This window comes from Populus nigra, chromosome 2 (genome assembly GCF_951802175.1).
Source record: "Populus nigra chromosome 2, ddPopNigr1.1, whole genome shotgun sequence".
Lineage (NCBI taxonomy): Eukaryota > Viridiplantae > Streptophyta > Magnoliopsida > Malpighiales > Salicaceae > Populus > Populus nigra.
In genome coordinates, this window is record NC_084853.1 from 24,112,181 (window position 1) to 24,118,464 (window position 6,284).

The window sequence follows — 6,284 nt, forward strand, 5'->3', positions numbered from 1 at the left end:
CGCTCCCGACCAGAGTACCGGTTCGAAAGGGCCATAACTTTTGATCCGACCGTTGGATCACTCTAAAATTTTCACAGGAGTTTCCGGACGCTGTTTTCCTTGGAGCAGAGGTGGAATCTCTCCTCGGTGTCCCGGAGGTCTCGTCGCTCCCGACCAGAGTACCGGTTCGAAAGGGCCATAACTTTTGATCCGACCGTTGGATCACTCTAAAATTTTCACAGGAGTTTCCGAACGCTGTTTTCTTTGGAGTAGAATTGGAATCTCTCCTCGGTGTCCCGGAGGTCTCGTCGCTCCCGACCAGAGTACCGGTTCGAAAGGGCCATAATTTTTTATCCGACCGTTGGATCACTCTAAAATTTTCACAGGAGTTTCTGGACGCTGTTTTCCTTGGAGTAGAAGTGGAATCTCTACTCGGTGTCCCGGAGGTCTCGTCGCTCCCGACCATACTACCGGTTCGAAAGGGCCATAACTTTTGATCCGACCGTTGGATCACTCTACAATTTTCACAGGAGTTTTCGGACGCTGTTTTCCTTGCAGCAGATGTGGAATCTCTCCTCGGTGTCCCGGAGGTCTCGTCGCTCCCGACCAGACTACCGGTTCGAAAGGGCCATAACTTTTGATCCGACCGTTGGATCACTCTAAAATTTTCACAGGAGTTTCCGGACGCTGTTTTCCTTGAAGTAGAAGTGGAATCTCTCCTCGGTGTCCCGGAGGTCTCGTCGCTCCCGACCAGACTACCGGTTCGAAAGGGCCATAACTTTTGATCCGACCGTTGGATCCCTCTAAAATTTTCACAGGAGTTTCCGGACGCTGTTTTCCTTGGAGTAGAAGTGGAATCTCTCCTCGGTGTCACGGAGGTCTCGTCGCTCCCCACCAGAGTACCGGTTCGAAAGGGCCATAACTTTTGATCTGACCGTTGGATCACTCTAAAATTTTCACAGGAGTTTCCGGACGCTGTTTTCCTTGCAGCAGAGGTGGAATCTCTCCTCGGTGTCCCGGAGGTCTCGTCGCTCCCGACCAGAGTACCGGTTCGAAAGGGCCATAACTTTTGATCCGACCGTTGGGTCACTCTAAAATTTTCACAGGAGTTTCCGCACGCTGTTTTCCTTGGAGTAGAATTGGAATCTCTCCTCGGTGTCCCGGAGGTCTCGTCGCTCCCGACCAGAGTACCGGTTCGAAAGGGCCATAACTTTTGATCCGACCGTTGGATCACTCTAAAATTTTCACAGGAGTTTCCGGACGCTGTTTTCCTTGGAGTAGAAGTGGAATCTCTCCTCGGTGTCCCGGAGGTCTCGTCGCTCCCAACCAGAGTACCGGTTAGAAAGGGCCATAACTTTTGATCCGACCGTTGGATCACTCTAAAATTTTCACAGGAGTTTCCGGACGCTGTTTCCCTTGCAGCAGAGGTGGAATCTCTCCTCGATGTCCCGGAGGTCTCGTCGCTCCCGACCAGAGTACCCGTTCGAAAGGGCCATAACTTTTGATCCGACCGTTGGATCACTCTAAAATTTTCACAGGAGTTTCCGGACGCTGTTTTCCTTGGAGTAGAAGTGGAATCTCTCCTCGGTGTCCCGGAGGTCTCGTCGCTCCAGACCAGAGTACCGGTTCGAAAGGGCCATAACTTTTGATCCGACTGTTGGATCACTCTAAAATTTTCGCAGGAGTTTCCGGACGCTGTTTTCCTTGGAGTAGAAGTGGAATCTCTCCTCAGTGTCCCGGAGGTCTCGTCGCTCCCGACCATACTACCGGTTCGAAAGGGCCATAACTTTTGATCCGACCGTTGGATCACTCTAAAATTTTCACAGGAGTTTCCGGACGCTATTTTCCTTGCAGCAGAGGTGGAATCTCTCCTCGGTGTCCCGGAGGTCTCGTCGCTCCCGACCAGAGTACCGGTTCGATAGGGCCATAACTTTTGATCCGACCGTTGGATCACTCTAAAATTTTCACAGGAGTTTCCGGACGCTGTTTTCCTTGCAGCAGATGTGGAATCTCTCCTCGGTGTCCCGGAGGTCTCGTCGCTCCCGACCAGAGTACCGGTTCGAAAGGGCCATAACTTTTGATCCGACCGTTGGATCACTCTAAAATTTTCACAGGAGTTTCCGGACGCTGTTTTCCTTGCAGCAGAGGTGGAATCTCTCCTCGGTGTCCCGGAGGTCTCGTCGTTCCCGACCAGAGTACCGGTTCGAAAGGGCCTTAACTTTTGATCCGACCGTTGGATCACTCTAAAATTTTCACAGGAGTTTCCGGACGCTGTTTTCCTTGGAGCAGAGGTGGAATCTCTCCTCGGTGTCCCGGAGGTCTCGTCGCTCCCGACCAGAGTACCGGTTCGAAAGGGCCATAACTTTTGATCCGACCGTTGGATCACTCTAAAATTTTCACAGGAGTTTCCGGACGCTATTTTCCTTGCAGCAGAGATGGAATCTCTCCTCGGTGACACGGAGGTCTCGTCGCTCCCGACCAGAGTACCGGTTCGATAGGGCCATAACTTTTGATCCGACCGTTGGATCACTCTAAAATTTTCACAGGAGTTTCCGGACGCTGTTTTCCTTGCAGCAGAGGGGGAATCTCTCCTCGGTGTCCCGGAGGTCTCGTCGCTCCCGACCAGACTACCGGTTCGAAAGGGCCATAACTTTTGATCCGACCGTTGGATCACTCTAAAATTTTCACAGGAGTTTCCGGATGCTGTTTTCCTTAAAGTATAAGTGGAATCTCTCCTCGGTGTCGCGGAGGTCTCGTCGCTCCCGACCAGAGTACCGGTTCGAAAGGGCCATAACTTTTGATCCGACCGTTGGATCACTCTAAAATTTTCACAGGAGTTTCCGGACGCTGTTTTCCTTGCAGCAGAGGTGGAATCTCTCCTCGGTGTCCCGGAGGTCTCGTCGTTCCCGACCAGAGTACCGGTTCGAAAGGGCCTTAACTTTTGATCCGACCGTTGGATCACTCTAAAATTTTCACAGGAGTTTCCGGACGCTGTTTTCCTTGGAGCAGAGGTGGAATCTCTCCTCGGTGTCCCGGAGGTCTCGTCGCTCCCGACCAGAGTACCGGTTTGAAAGGGCCATAACTTTTGATCCGACCGTTGGATCACTCTAAAATTTTCACAGGAGTTTCCGGACGCTATTTTCCTTGCAGCAGAGGTGGAATCTCTCCTCGGTGACACGGAGGTCTCGTCGCTCCCGACCAGAGTACCGGTTCGATAGGGCCATAACTTTTGATCCGACCGTTGGATTACTCTAAAATTTTCACAGGAGTTTCCGGACGCTGTTTTCCTTGCAGCAGAGGTGGAATCTCTCCTCGGTGACACGGAGGTCTCGTCGCTCCCGACCAGAGTACCGGTTCGATAGGGCCATAACTTTTGATCCGACCGTTGGATCCCTCTAAAATTTTCACAGGAGTTTCCGGACGCTGTTTTCCTTGGAGTAGAAGTGGAATCTCTCCTCGGTGTCACGGAGGTCTCGTCGCTCCCGACCAGAGTACCGGTTCGAAAGGGCCATAACTTTTGATCCGACCGTTGGATCACTCTAAAATTTTCACAGGAGTTTCCGGACGCTGTTTTCCTTGGAGTAGAAGTGGAATCTCTCCTCGGTGTCACGGAGGTCTCGTCGCTCCCGACCAGAGTACCGGTTTGAAAGGGCCATAACTTTTGATCCGACCGTTCGATCACTCTAAAAGTTTCACAGGAGTTTCCGGACGCTGTTTTCCTTGGAGGAGAAGTGGAATCTCTCCTCGGTGTCCCGGAGGTCTCGTCGCTCCCCACCAGAGTACCGGTTCGAAAGGGCCATAACTTTGGATCCGACCGTTAGATCACTCTAAAATTTTCACAGGAGTTTCCGGACGCTGTTTTCCTTGGAGCAGAGGTGGAATCTCTCCTCGGTGTCCCGGAGGTCTCGTCGCTCCCGACCAGAGTACCGGTTCGAAAGGGCCATAACTTTTGATCCGACCGTTGGATCACTCTAAAATTTTCACAGGAGTTTCCGAACGCTGTTTTCCTTGGAGTAGAATTGGAATCTCTCCTCGGTGTCCCGGAGGTCTCGTCGCTCCCGACCAGAGTACCGGTTCGAAAGGGCCATAACTTTTGATCCGACCGTTGGATCACTCTAAAATTTTCACAGGAGTTTCCGCACGCTGTTTTCCTTGGAGTAGAATTGGAATCTCTCCTCGGTGTCCCGGAGGTCTCGTCGCTCCCGACCAGAGTACCGGTTCGAAAGGGCCATAACTTTTGATCCGACCGTTGGATCACTCTAAAATTTTCACAGGAGTTTCCGGACGCTGTTTTCCTTGGAGTAGAAGTGGAATCTCTCCTCGGTGTCCCGGAGGTCTCGTCGCTCCCAACCAGAGTACCGGTTAGAAAGGGCCATAACTTTTGATCCGACCGTTGGATCACTCTAAAATTTTCACAGGAGTTTCCGGACGCTGTTTTCCTTGCAGCAGAGGTGGAATCTCTCCTCGGTGTCCCGGAGGTCTCGTCGCTCCCGACCAGAGTACCGGTTCGAAAGGGCCATAACTTTTGATCCGACTGTTGGATCACTCTAAAATTTTCGCAGGAGTTTCCGGACGCTGTTTTCCTTGGAGTAGAAGTGGAATCTCTCCTCAGTGTCCCGGAGGTCTCGTCGCTCCCGACCATACTACCGGTTCGAAAGGGCCATAACTTTTGATCCGACCGTTGGATCACTCTAAAATTTTCACAGGAGTTTCCGGACGCTATTTTCCTTGCAGCAGAGGTGGAATCTCTCCTCGGTGTCCCGGAGGTCTCGTCGCTCCCGACCAGAGTACCGGTTCGATAGGGCCATAACTTTTGATCCGACCGTTGGATCACTCTAAAATTTTCACAGGAGTTTCCGGACGCTGTTTTCCTTGCAGCAGATGTGGAATCTCTCCTCGGTGTCCCGGAGGTCTCGTCGCTCCCGACCAGAGTACCGGTTCGAAAGGGCCATAACTTTTGATCCGACCGTTGGATCACTCTAAAATTTTCACAGGAGTTTCCGGACGCTGTTTTCCTTGCAGCAGAGGTGGAATCTCTCCTCGGTGTCCCGGAGGTCTCGTCGTTCCCGACCAGAGTACCGGTTCGAAAGGGCCTTAACTTTTGATCCGACCGTTGGATCACTCTAAAATTTTCACAGGAGTTTCCGGACGCTGTTTTCCTTGGAGCAGAGGTGGAATCTCTCCTCGGTGTCCCGGAGGTCTCGTCGCTCCCGACCAGAGTACCGGTTCGAAAGGGCCATAACTTTTGATCCGACCGTTGGATCACTCTAAAATTTTCACAGGAGTTTCCGGACGCTATTTTCCTTGCAGCAGAGGTGGAATCTCTCCTCGGTGACCCGGAGGTCTCGTCGCTCCCGACCAGAGTACCGGTTCGATAGGGCCATAACTTTTGATCCGACCATTGGATCACTCTAAAATTTTCACAGGAGTTTCCGGACGCTGTTTTCCTTGCAGCAGAGGGGGAATCTCTCCTCGGTGTCCCGGAGGTCTCGTCGCTCCCGACCAGACTACCGGTTCGAAAGGGCCATAACTTTTGATCCGACCGTTGGATCACTCTAAAATTTTCACAGGAGTTTCCGGACGCTGTTTTCCTTAAAGTAGAAGTGGAATCTCTCCTCGGTGTCGCGGAGGTCTCGTCGCTCCCGACCAGACTACCGGTTCGAAAGGGCCATAACTTTTGATCCGACCGTTGGATCCCTCTAAAATTTTCACAGGAGTTTCCGGACGCTGTTTTCCTTGGAGTAGAAGTGGAATCTCTCCTCGGTGTCACGGAGGTCTCGTCGCTCCAGACCAGAGTACCGGTTCGAAAGGGCCATAACTTTTGATCCGACTGTTGGATCACTCTAAAATTTTCGCAGGAGTTTCCGGACGCTGTTTTCCTTGGAGTAGAAGTGGAATCTCTCCTCAGTGTCCCGGAGGTCTCGTCGCTCCCGACCATACTACCGGTTCGAAAGGGCCATAACTTTTGATCCGACCGTTGGATCACTCTAAAATTTTCACAGGAGTTTCCGGACGCTATTTTCCTTGCAGCAGAGGTGGAATCTCTCCTCGGTGTCCCGGAGGTCTCGTCGCTCCCGACCAGAGTACCGGTTCGAAAGGGCCATAACTTTTGATCCGACCGTTCGATCACTCTAAAAGTTTCACAGGAGTTTCCGGACGCTGTTTTCCTTGGAGTAGAAGTGGAATCTCTCCTCGGTGTCCCGGAGGTCTCGTCGCTCCAGACCAGAGTACCGGTTCGAAAGGGCCATAACTTTTGATCCGACTGTTGGATCACTCTAAAATTTTCGCAGGAGTTTCCGGACGCT